This window comes from Homalodisca vitripennis, chromosome 6, assembly GCF_021130785.1.
Source record: "Homalodisca vitripennis isolate AUS2020 chromosome 6, UT_GWSS_2.1, whole genome shotgun sequence".
Taxonomy (NCBI): Eukaryota; Metazoa; Arthropoda; class Insecta; order Hemiptera; family Cicadellidae; genus Homalodisca; species Homalodisca vitripennis.
The window spans coordinates 123765279-123777432 of NC_060212.1; the positions used below are offsets into that span (position 1 = coordinate 123765279).

General features: G+C 29.7%; 1 protein-coding gene across 1 annotated transcript in view; it reads left to right on the plus strand.

Annotated features, from left to right (window-relative positions):
• The window catches only part of LOC124364905 (transmembrane protein 268-like), a 39656-nt gene that overhangs the window by 13658 nt on the left and 13844 nt on the right, over positions 1–12154 (plus strand). The gene's annotated exons all lie outside the window — the stretch shown is intronic.

A 12154-nucleotide genomic window follows, 5' to 3' on the forward strand; every position in this document is an offset into this window, starting at 1 on the left:
GCCATCTATCAATAATTTATGTCAAAATTCTGTTTTGGAGTATTGAGGGTTGCCTTCTATCATTGCAAACACTCTACAAAATTCTTTTGATTATTTTGTTCCCTTTGTTGTACACATTGGATGAGTGTTAAAAGTGGTTGTGCCTCACGTGCGTACCGAGCTAACCTCTTTGTCAGTAGTCTCTCACTCAGCTTGGCTCGGGTCTACTCACTCACTGTGTTGGGGACTGGGACTACTAACTCGGTGGCAGTTCTCTCTCTTTCAACTTGTGCCTTGATAACTATGGTTGTTGCTAGTGATTATTGTGCCTTCACACTCAAAACACAGCTCTGGTATACATACTTTTGGATAACTTATATACTTTAGTATTTATGTTAGGAATATATTTTTTATATATTGTATACAATCACATGTTATTTATATATCTACTGTTGAGAAGTGGCAAATGCTAGAATAGGTCTTGTACAGTGCAGTATAAGGGCTGGGTGGGTCCCGGTATTTTGTCAAATCGGATTTGGATATCCAAAAATTAATTTTCATAAGTTTTATTGTTGCCATGTCAAACGTTTGTGTTTTAAAGATTTTCTATGTGTTTTATCTTTATCTATAAATGTTATTTAAATATCTGTAAACATCTTTTCAGCTAACTAGCAGTGTAATCAAAGTGAACATTTTATCAAGATGAAACTTATAAAACTGGTAACAAAACTATATTCCAACAACTTTAACTTTAAAAATATGCATTATTATATTTATAAATCAAAATTATAAATACAGTTCATATTTGACATGGATACAATTTTCAGCTTGAAAGGATAAAAATTTACATTACCTTCTTCTATTGTTAGCCATGTCCATTCCAAGAGTATTTTACATATTTACTTTTATTTATCGATAGAAAACGCACCAATAAATTATTGTTCTCACAGAATGTGTAATAAAACTAGATAATGTAACTTCAAAGTAAATGATAAGTTTAAACCAGACTTCTAGGTGAAAAATGTCAAGGTCAGGAGGAAAACTAAACTCACATAGTCTGTCAGATAAATTATTATATTTTTTAGAGACTGATTATCCTCACTCGACAAGACAATAATTGCGCCATTTGTGTATTTCACATTTATGCTGTACTGAACCGTTCAACCAATGTCAATGCAGCATTTGTGATAACTATAATAATAAGTGATTTTGGTACCTGCTCAGCCCTATTTAAAATATAAATATCAAAATATATCATTGTTGTTATCAAAATAACATCTTTTGTTGCCATATAGTATTACGGTTCTGTTGAAAGTATTTCAGTAACAATGTGATTGCAAATGTGTAAATTATACTTATGTGTAAACTCATTTATTTTTTTATAGGAATTTAAAAAATGTCATTCATTGTTATAATTATGATAAATTAATGTTCCTCAGTGGAGTAGTTATCTTATTATCTCTCATTACTGAAAAACTCATTACCTTAAATAATAAATAATTAATTTATACATCAAAATTCGTCAGATAATGGCAGCTTCTGAAGTATTAACTATAGTTTTTTAGACATATGTTTTAAGATAATTTATTACTTCTTTTTAGACTGTATTTAGAATCTCGGAGAAAGTTGTTTATGAAATGTGTAAATCAATTACAGTATGTTAGAATCTCAGAGGTATGATATAATCAGACACCATAAAAACAATGGCAAAATTACAATAGTGCTGAATTTGTTAGATATTTTTTAAACACCACGAAATATGGTTTTATTTATTTCAGATAGTGCGTTTTGAAGAAAATGAACTGATCTTATAGGATAAATTACAGTTCACTTCAGTGATTTGTTTTGATTTTGAAATAAAAATAGCAAAATCATTAACAGTAAAAGTCAAAACTATATATGTAATATGCCATCCTTTATATTCTAAAGCTAGGCAAAAGGAAAGCCAGCAGAATCATACACAAAAATCATGTAATTTTCAAAATCAATATTATAAATTATTTTTTCCTCGGTTTTAATATTTTGTATTTTCACAAAAGATATTCTTTCTGGCCTCACTTTTTCAATCTCAAAACCTTTACAATACTATGGTGTTGAATTAGGCACCGTCCTGACACTGTGAACTGGTGTACCTGAAATGAAGTTGACTGTACCGCTTAGGTTTGTATTTTTATTCCATAGTAAATAATAATAATTAACTACTTTGCTTTGAAATATGAAAGACAGTGTTGTGTTACTATGGTTCTTGGTATAATTATAATTTAGGCATCTCGTTTGAATTTATTGGTTGTATTGATTTTTAATAGTATCTAGTATAAGTTGTGTCCACTGTGCAGTATTTTAATAGTTTTACTTTTCAAAGTTTAATCTTGAGTATTTTTATAACCATGTAATGGTGAATTTTATTATTTATTGCATTCAAGTTGATGACAAATTTATTGAATTGTTAGGTGAACATTTATATTAATTTTTATTATATATTTTAGTAGGTTTAGGACATGTTATTTTATTATACTTTTATATACAAGTGTTGTAGATGAGCGCATTTAATTGTTACACTGCAGTTGAATCAAAACATGGGTGTTAGCTCAATCAGTGTTATAGTATTTCATCCGTCCATACAGAACGTGTGATAACATGAGGAAATGTACTTAGAGTAAACCATGTACTTAGTTATGTACTTAGAAAGATTATTATGATTATAATGTGTTATAAAATGTTTATCGATGAATTATGTAAATGCTGAAAATTTGTTGTTTAAATATTGTTAATACATATACTTTTATCATTTTACTATGCAGTGTTTTAATAACATAAAATATCCCTTGTAGTTGAATGATTTTGTTTCAGAGACATGCCTTTTTATTGTTGTAACTGTGAATGCTATTGCTCTCAAACCATCATTTGGCTTATCTTGTTGTCATCTTCTTTTAATACCTTACTGTAGGGTTTTGTCTTTTACACTCTAGACTCTCATAATAAATCATTTGTCCCTAAGTCCAGAAATCACATTGTTTTATATTTTATTAAACTCATTTAGAATAATGTTATGTCTGTCAAAAAGCAGTCTGTATGCTAGAATCATAGGACAATATATTTAATTAAAATGACATTTTTAACATTTATAATTTTGATTTGACTTTTTTATGTTAGCAGAACAGGGCAGATCATGCAGCAGCCGCTGTTATCCTCAGTATCATAAATCAAATCTCACCTTTTTACTGTTCATGTGTGCTTATTTTTCATGTATGGCAATTGCATAATTCTCAGAATAATAGTGAAGGACTTATATTCTGTAATTCTTATATCACTCCTACTTTATCCTAAGAACTGACTATACTGGTGGAAATCATCTTTATTTTTGTTCCTTGAGAACATTGTTAAACTTTAATACATTGAATGTGGCAGACATGTAAGTATGTCATTGACCTGTATGACTAATCAATATTACTCAGTGTACATCGGAAGTAAAGCTGTTAACCCATTGGTCTAGACTTGCGAGACCGCTTGGCACGCACCTATTTCTAGACATTATGTCACTATTTCAGTTATAAAGAAAAAAGTCCTTAATCTAACGTTTTTGTGACTAGTTCAAAGTTTGACCGCTAGATCGCAGTGTTGACAGTCTCTGTTGTATAATGAAATAAACGTCGGGGAAATAGCAAAAATTAGCAGCTATTTATTTGGTTAGGGTTTTATGCTGTTTTAAAGCATTTATTCTGAACTTTAATTTGCTTGTTGACAAAGTAAATGTTTTAGTATTAGTATATATATTATCATTATTTTTCAAATCAGTTTGATGAACAAAATTATGTGTATTTTAAGTAAAACGGAGAAAATCTATATAACATGTGAAAATAGTTTTTAACCTCAAATACCAATTATTTTTTTTATCAATCTATGTTATATACTTATACTGCATACATTTTTAACTGAGCAAAAAATAGCAAAGAGCATATTAAAAAAAATATTGGATATAAATATTTAGGTAGTTTAATTTTGAAGAAGTGACTGAAAACCAAAATTAGTTGCTATGCTTGTAACGAAAACTAGAACAATTTCTGTCAAATGTTGCAATTTTGGTCATTGTACAGTAATTGTTAGTACAGAGGCCCTACAGGCTTCAAACAACTGATAGGCCAATGGGTTAAGCATTTAACTCTTTAAATTTTATAGCAGAGTTTTTTGAAATGCTTTTTTTAATGTATGATTTATATGCATCCCATTTACTTTAATGTTTTCTCTTTATTAGTTAATGAATGATCTTAAGATATTTTGTCATAAAAATATTTATTTGTAAAAGCAATATGTACAAAATTCAAAAGAATGTTGGATGTATATCAATTATTCCTTTAACATATGACTTTTTTGAGCCTCTGTAACAAAATTTAAGATTGCCTTTATACAAATCTCCAAGACCTACCTCAAACCTCGTAGGTTATGAGATAGCATCGCTCAGGAGTTTTTTTAATGTTTCGCAGTAAAACTCTCAAGTCTATTTAGCGTAGTAAAACCTTTTCCCTAAAAACAGGAAGTATCAATTTTTTTCTGTCTCATCAGGTTTGAACAAAAAATGTTTTTTGATGAAGGATTAACTAATTTAGTCTCACTTCCTTGGCTGATTTATCTCTTCACATCAACATAATATGTGACCCATGTTACATTTTAGTCTTTACGAATTAATCTTTTGATTTATATAGAAAATATTTTAATCCTGACCCAATCTCTTGTTTCTGTAGACTTCAGTCACAAGCTGTGCCACACATTGCACACAATCCTAAGCATTCAAACTCTTCAGTCAAAATTTTTAATGAAAATTATGACCTAATCTGAGTAATAAATATGATAATTCTACAATTTATTAAAAATGAACAGCTTCTCTAATTTTGGCACCCACATATAAAACAAAGTGATATGTCATAACAGAAGGTGTTCACTTCAGTTCTCATCAGGAACGCCTGAAGAGAATCAACAAGAATCACTCCCTGAGCGTTCCAAAACACAGTAGCCATGATTTTTCTTGCAGAGAGTGTTTGCAGACACATCCTCGGTTTTCTTGGGCGAATGTGTGTTTTCCCTCTTGGCTTTCACTCATTATTCCTCGACTGTACATGTCACAAATCTGGGGAATTTCAATTGGTTTGTGATTTTTCTCACAAGAGATGGCGACACTAGTCTTGAAAATTGCCATGCCATGTCAAAACATCTGTTACTTTCTGGGCAGCCCTCGTAGATAACGTCCTACTAAGTGCAATATACAGAATCACAGTTGTATTTTATCACTGGATGAAAAAAATTCAATTTATTTCTGTTAGATATTAACACAAATGAAGTAACTAGCTTAAAAAGTTTTAATTTTTGGTTCTTGTATGTTTTTTATACAAAATATTAAGAGGAAACATTTTTACTGTTAGACATTCAAATAATATTACTATGAATAGTTTCCTAACAGATTCTAAAACAAGGAATAATAAAAGAACTTTGTATTTCTCATCGGTTATATTTCATTCTATACATATTTCCAGAATACTATATAGTACCAATGACAGTCTTTGTTTTATAATAATCATTGACCACATGTTTCATGCAGCCTTGAGCAAAAAACCCTCCGTTGCCCTTGTGGGGGCTTAAGTGTGAGTCATTTCTATTCATTCACTTCTGTTTGTGTGTAAAAGTGCACTGATTGTTGCGTTCTCACCACACCTGCACCTCTTCACCAGCAAAACACTTATCAACTCTCTTTCTCAACAGTCTTAACTTTTAGTAGTGATGTGTTATTTTAAATCACGTTCGGTAGGAAAAGAATTGACAGCAAAATGTTGTTTCTGATTCCAAGTCATGAAATAGTATATTTTCATAATTTCTTTATAAAATGTGAATAGTGGTATGTGCTTGCATAAACAATTGACTGATTACAGGAAATGAATAAACAAAACAGTAGTAGTACAAATATAGCCTGGTAAAAAACAAACAAAAAAGGGAATGGCTAGATGATTCTCATACAATGTTTGGTTTATTCACACAGTAGTTATTCGTAAACTTGTTTCAACAGAACAATGAATGAACAGGAAGAAAAGGTAGAAATTATGCCAGAAATATCAGTTTTTATTGTTTACCAATTGAGTCTTTATCTCATTGTTACTTTATCATAAAGTTCCTGTTTCCACATTCAGATAAAACATAATTTCTTTCAGAAAAACCACCTGGTTGACTTAATCAATGATGAAAAGGCTTTTGTTATCAGTGAATGTATTTATCTTCTGACTTTAAACTGACTTTGAAAACATATCATAGCTCTATCTATTGTTTGGAAACAAAACTTTGGTATCGGATTTTAATTTTATTACTTAATTTAAAAACAAAAACTCCAGTAATAATTTAATTTAATTTCTGTGTAATTAATCTATAATTATTACTTTAACCACTTTTATTTCAGTTATGTGGGTCTGATAATGTTTTTTTTTTTGTATGAAAGGCCTCACAGAAATAAAATTTAATTTTTATTGGAGAGTTTGTTTTAAAATTGAGCAAAGCTTTGGTAAATTATTATTGCTGTATCAAAACTTCAATACTTATGTGTAGATAGTTGTAACATGTGGAAGCCATCTTTGTACAATGGAAATTCTACAAATAATATAATGCGTTTGCAAGTAATTATACTATCTATCAGTTTCTTATTATAAAAATCTTAAAGGTAATAATGTCCCATTACTTGGTTAATTGTAACCAAGGAACCATCATTTTGCTGTCATTTTTTCTTTTTAAAATCCATCTTGGACAAGACACATTTGTAATATATGATGATATCAAGGCTTGTGTTATGACGACATACACAATAGCATAGGGGTAAGACTGTGTCCGTAATCAATAGATAGAATTTAATTTCCTGGGGAGATAAGTAAAAATTTAAACATGGTTGGACTCATTCCCATTACAAAAAGGTTGATGTCAATTAAAATTGCATTGATATAGAAAGAACACCTAAAGAAATGAATTGTGTCGGCAATTCTGTCATTCACATCCAAATCAAATAGATAAGGAAGTTCTTTGACACATATCCATAATACCAAGTTATATAACCACAAGACAATCAAAGAGGTGGGGCAGTTGTTAAGAATACTGTTACTAAAAGTTAGGCTGTTTATGTTTGTCTTGCTTTTAATTGTGTTTTTTCCTAATGGCACAGATGCAGAAAATTTGTGTACAATTTTGTTGTTTTATCATGCACAGTTTTATGCTTTTATCTCTTCACTATTTTAATTTAATTTGAAAAATTCGATTTTGGACAGTGATATTTTAATTTCTACTGAGGTTTTTAAGTAATTTTTACAAGAAGTGTTAACTCAAAAATAAATTACTGGGTACACAGACGTAAGTTAATGTTGTATGCCCTAGAACTGTACAATGAAGAAAATATCAACTAATAGCATTTTAACATTACATAATATTATCATAAATTTAAATTTGTATTGTTCGGTTTCAAGTAATACTGATAGTCAACAATCTGTGTGGTTAGTAAATTAGCTAGCAAAGAAGTAACCAGTTTTTAAAACTAGTGTGCTGATAAAAATGTTATAATTGATTTAGACACTAAAAAGTGTGATAAGTATTTTGCATTATAATTTATTGTTTCGGGTAAGACAATTCTTAAAAATGTTGAAAAGAACTGAATTGTAATTTGAGGGAGGGTATCAATTAAATGGTTGTCTGATTCCAATTACATGTTTATTTTTCACCTTAGTCTTATTGGACTATTTTGGAATAAAATGTGCTCCTTGCATTACATGTTTTCAATTAATTTAATTATATGGGTTTGTATGATTGGCAAATATTATGTATGTCATGGAACAATTGTTACATGTTATAAAGATGCAGAAAATACCATTCATAACTTTATAAAACTTAAACAAGGCTTTTATTCATGGATAATGTAACATTAATTTGTCTTTGTTAAAAATTAAGTTTTACATATTCAATAACTGGGTTTGTTATATCGTCCAAAACTCAATTTGATATTAAGTAAATTAAAATAAATATTTTATATTTAATTCTATATACAGGTATGTGTCTTCAAATATTAATATTTTATTCATAACTTAATTATCTCTAAAAATCATAATATGTTTTAAAAAACACAATTTTTTGTCAGATTAAAATTACAAACTTACTTTTACCTCAACTAAATGTAGTAATTTTATTTGAATTTGTCCGTGTAAGTAAACTAAACGAGTAAATGTTAACCAATAACTTATCGTGAATTCACTTAAGATAACTGTTGCAAACTATTTAAAACAATAGGTTTGATGACTTTTTAAGAGCACGATTGAATGGAACATTTTGGCAAGTCTCAACTCGCACATTTCCAGCAGCAGTAGACACCTGTACATTACTAGATATTTTATTCCTCCAATAGGTTTTTCAGGCCGTGATCAAGTGGTATCCAGCAGCAGATGTGTTGGTAAGTCGTTGTCCTCAGGCATTGCGGAGATGTCATAAGCAACCAGTTTCAGGTAAATATTTGAGTTTGTTGATTCTAGCATTTACGCTTCTGCACGGATCTTGAGATCCTTCATTCTTTGCACATATCATGGCAAGGTGATAGATCTAGGCATTGTTTGTTATCTCCTTCAATAACGATGAGGACAATGGAAAACTAATATTTGCAATGAACGTTTTGTGTTGCTTAAAATATTTTTAACACCTCTTTTTAATTTTTGTTCTGTTACCACAGCATTTTGCAAGGTTAAATTTGTCTATTTTACTTTCTCACAACATAATTTAATTTTTAATTCATGGAATAGAATAGTGAAACTAAATTCTTTTATCACATTTGAAAATGAAAATTTCACTTTTAGATATAACAATTTGCTGATTTATAAGAAAAAATGTTAAGTGATTTTGAATAAAAATTATCCACATACTTTTATGCAATAACGTGATAGTTCTCTTTTCATTGCATTGTACATAATATTAATTATATAAGTTTTTAAGTGTTTTTTAGGGCGATCATATTTTTTATTTGTCGTTTTATGATTTCCATAAATTGATCCCTTCAAAACATGCTTAGTAATCATTAGTTTTTATTTGTACAAGACAAACTGATTTCTGGTAGTGTCACAGATATCAAAACTGTGTTGTGTTAATTAAATAATACTGTAACTATAAAAGTACTAAATTTAATGTTACAATTTTGTAATAAATTTATTGTAAGAAACGCTATCTTACTTAATTAAATTCTTATACAATTATGTGCTAGTCACTTTTCTCATCTGCATCATTAGAATTTATGACACTCAATGTAATTTTGTATATAGGGTGACCATGACCTAGAGTGAAATTTTTTGTGGGTGGTAATACAACATAAATGTAACTCAAATACGGAAATTAAAAGTTTTTTTCACTCACGCATCAAGAGAAAAATTATTTTAGTTTTTTTTTTCTATACAAATATGGACATTTGTACAAAATGTAAAATTTCTATGACATTTTAATACATTTCTTGTACTTTATTACAACCATTGTGTTCTACATTAGATTTTAAGTGAGTATGGATAACTTTTAATGGGTCTGAATCTCCAGATATTCAATCGATTTAAACTGTGAAGTACTCATTTTTTGACAAAATAAAAAGAAAAAGCTGACATTCATGATTTTTTATAAAGAGACTAGCAAATTTCATAGAAAGTGCTTCTAAACCTAAACTTTTAGAAAATATGATACATTGTTTTGTTTTTTATAATTTAAGAACAGTTATGTGAGTTTCAATATTGTAAAACACAATATGATCAAAATTTCGCTAGCAGAACACAACTGCTTTTAGATTCCTAAATATTAATAATACAAAGTAATGTCGGACATAGTTTTTTTATTAAATGAAGCTACACACCAGTTTAGAGTTTCATTTCAGTTTATTTTCAAAATAGCCTCCGTTCTCTCATGCAGGCTCTGGCTCTCTTTCTCATTGCTCCAACAGTCACTTTATGGCCTAGCTTTTCCCTAAGTTTCTGTGCTGCAACATGGATCTTATTTAGAAGTTCCTTTTCATTATTTACAGATGTTGCACACACCTCAGACTTTAGGAGTCCCCACACAAAAAAGTCCATGGGATTGAGATCAGGAGATCTTCCAGGCCAAGGTCTTCTCTAACTATATGAGAGTCAAAATGAGGTGTTGTGTATGAAATAATGCGAATATTGGACAGTTTTCTTTAACAATTTTTAACACTTTTCAACTCAGTATTGCTATACTTGAAGTATACCAAAAGTTTTGGATAAGTATAAAGTTTATTCATAAGTCTTAAATTTCAAGTTTTATAAACAACTATATTATTAAATTAATGAAGAATCTGGATTCACTTACCATTTGTTGGAAGCACATGTTTCACTGTAATATTTAACTTTGAATTTAAAAGTTATAATTCCTACTAAAAGAGACTAATGTGTCTTAAAATGTAATTTGTAAATCAGAGCATGTGCTGTTAAAGTACCAATAATAAAATCTAAATAATTAAATTATATTTTTAAAATAAAAAAGAACACTATCCAGAGATTGACTACTGTAGTCTTCCTGTGGCAGAATTCTCCAAACAGGATACCCCACTACAAACAGCTTGCAGGAAAGTTGGTTGATTACTACTGAAAACCAGCTGTTGTCATTGTCTAACAGTCCCAATGCTGATCTATGCTGGTATCCATGGACATTGACAAGCTATTAAGTAAACATCATTAACAACTGCCTCATTTGTCAAGTTGGGCTATACATTGACTGTAGATAAAATCAGTGATCAGCATTGACCCTTCAAAGACAATACTACAGGGTCTATATGTTTGTGTGTATTTTTTAAAACAAACTTTCTTGTATATGTTTGTGTGTATTTTTTTAAAACAAACTTTCTTGTTCAGTGTCTATCTGTTTGTATGTTGTTTGTCAAACTTTTTCATATTTTATCTGTAAACAAATTTTAAATATTTTCAAAAACATTCTATTTGTGTATTTGTTTTTACTTTAATTTTCATATATAAATATAAATAGGGCAACAATTGAAAATTATATAGAGTAAAATATAAAATATATTTCATAACATGAACTCTATGTGGATATAAAGGACTGGATATAAAGGATATAAAGAACTGTCAGCTTTTTACCTTTTTTATTAAAATTAACTACTGGAACCTGCCAAAGCTGCCCAATTTTTATTTTTTGACCTATTCTCTATATCATACTTAACCCCAATTTGAGCCAACTTTTTCTTCTGTATTGCATTATGTCCTAAGAATCCATGTGGTGTATACAGTATAGGAGTCAAGTACTCTTCGGTTAGCTTGCACAGGACACTGTAAACTTTGGTTCCATGCAAAAATGCGCTGGACTTTCAAATGGTGATCTGAGGAAACTATTGAAGGCTGGCCATACTACATGGAAATGCAATCAATGCAAAATGCTTCCACTTACAGAGCAACCCAGCCCTCGTTTTAACACAGAAAACATTCTAGCTGACCATTTAGGTGATGTAAGTAAATGACAGTTTTCTCTAAGCACATCTGTTAACTCAAATAGTCTGAAAAATGAAATTCTCAATAGTTCCATTAAAACTTTGGAAAACTGCCTTGTGGATAACAATCTCCTACAACAGAATGCAAATGAAGATGATAAGCTGACGATGGCTGCTAAAATAGGTTCGGCACTGCTTGAAGAGAATAAGCTATTAAAAGAGCATCTAGCTGTTCTGGAAAACAAGTTGGCATGTGCTCAATGCCATCTGGCAAGCAGTGAAGCAAGGATCGAAGAATTTTACCAGTAGAGAAGACAAATATCTTAGTAGGATTGAAGCCTTGACTCAAGAGTTATCAGACTTACAAAGTATTATACAAAAAGAAAGCACAAGAAATAAGGAAATTCAAAAAATCTTTGAAGACCACGATAAACAACAAGAAAAACTCAATGCAGATCAAATCACCAGAATTAAATACCTTGAAACACAAAAATTCCCAGTTAAACAAGAGTTATACCTAAAAGAAAGTGAGCAACTCGAAACTTAAAACAACCATAGAAAATGAGACTCAAACTACAACAAGTTTTACACCAATGGAAACAAAATTTCAAAGTCTGCCAAACATTATATTAGAGTTGGCCGAAATGAAATCTAGGCAAGACAACATGGAAATAAACAATTAAA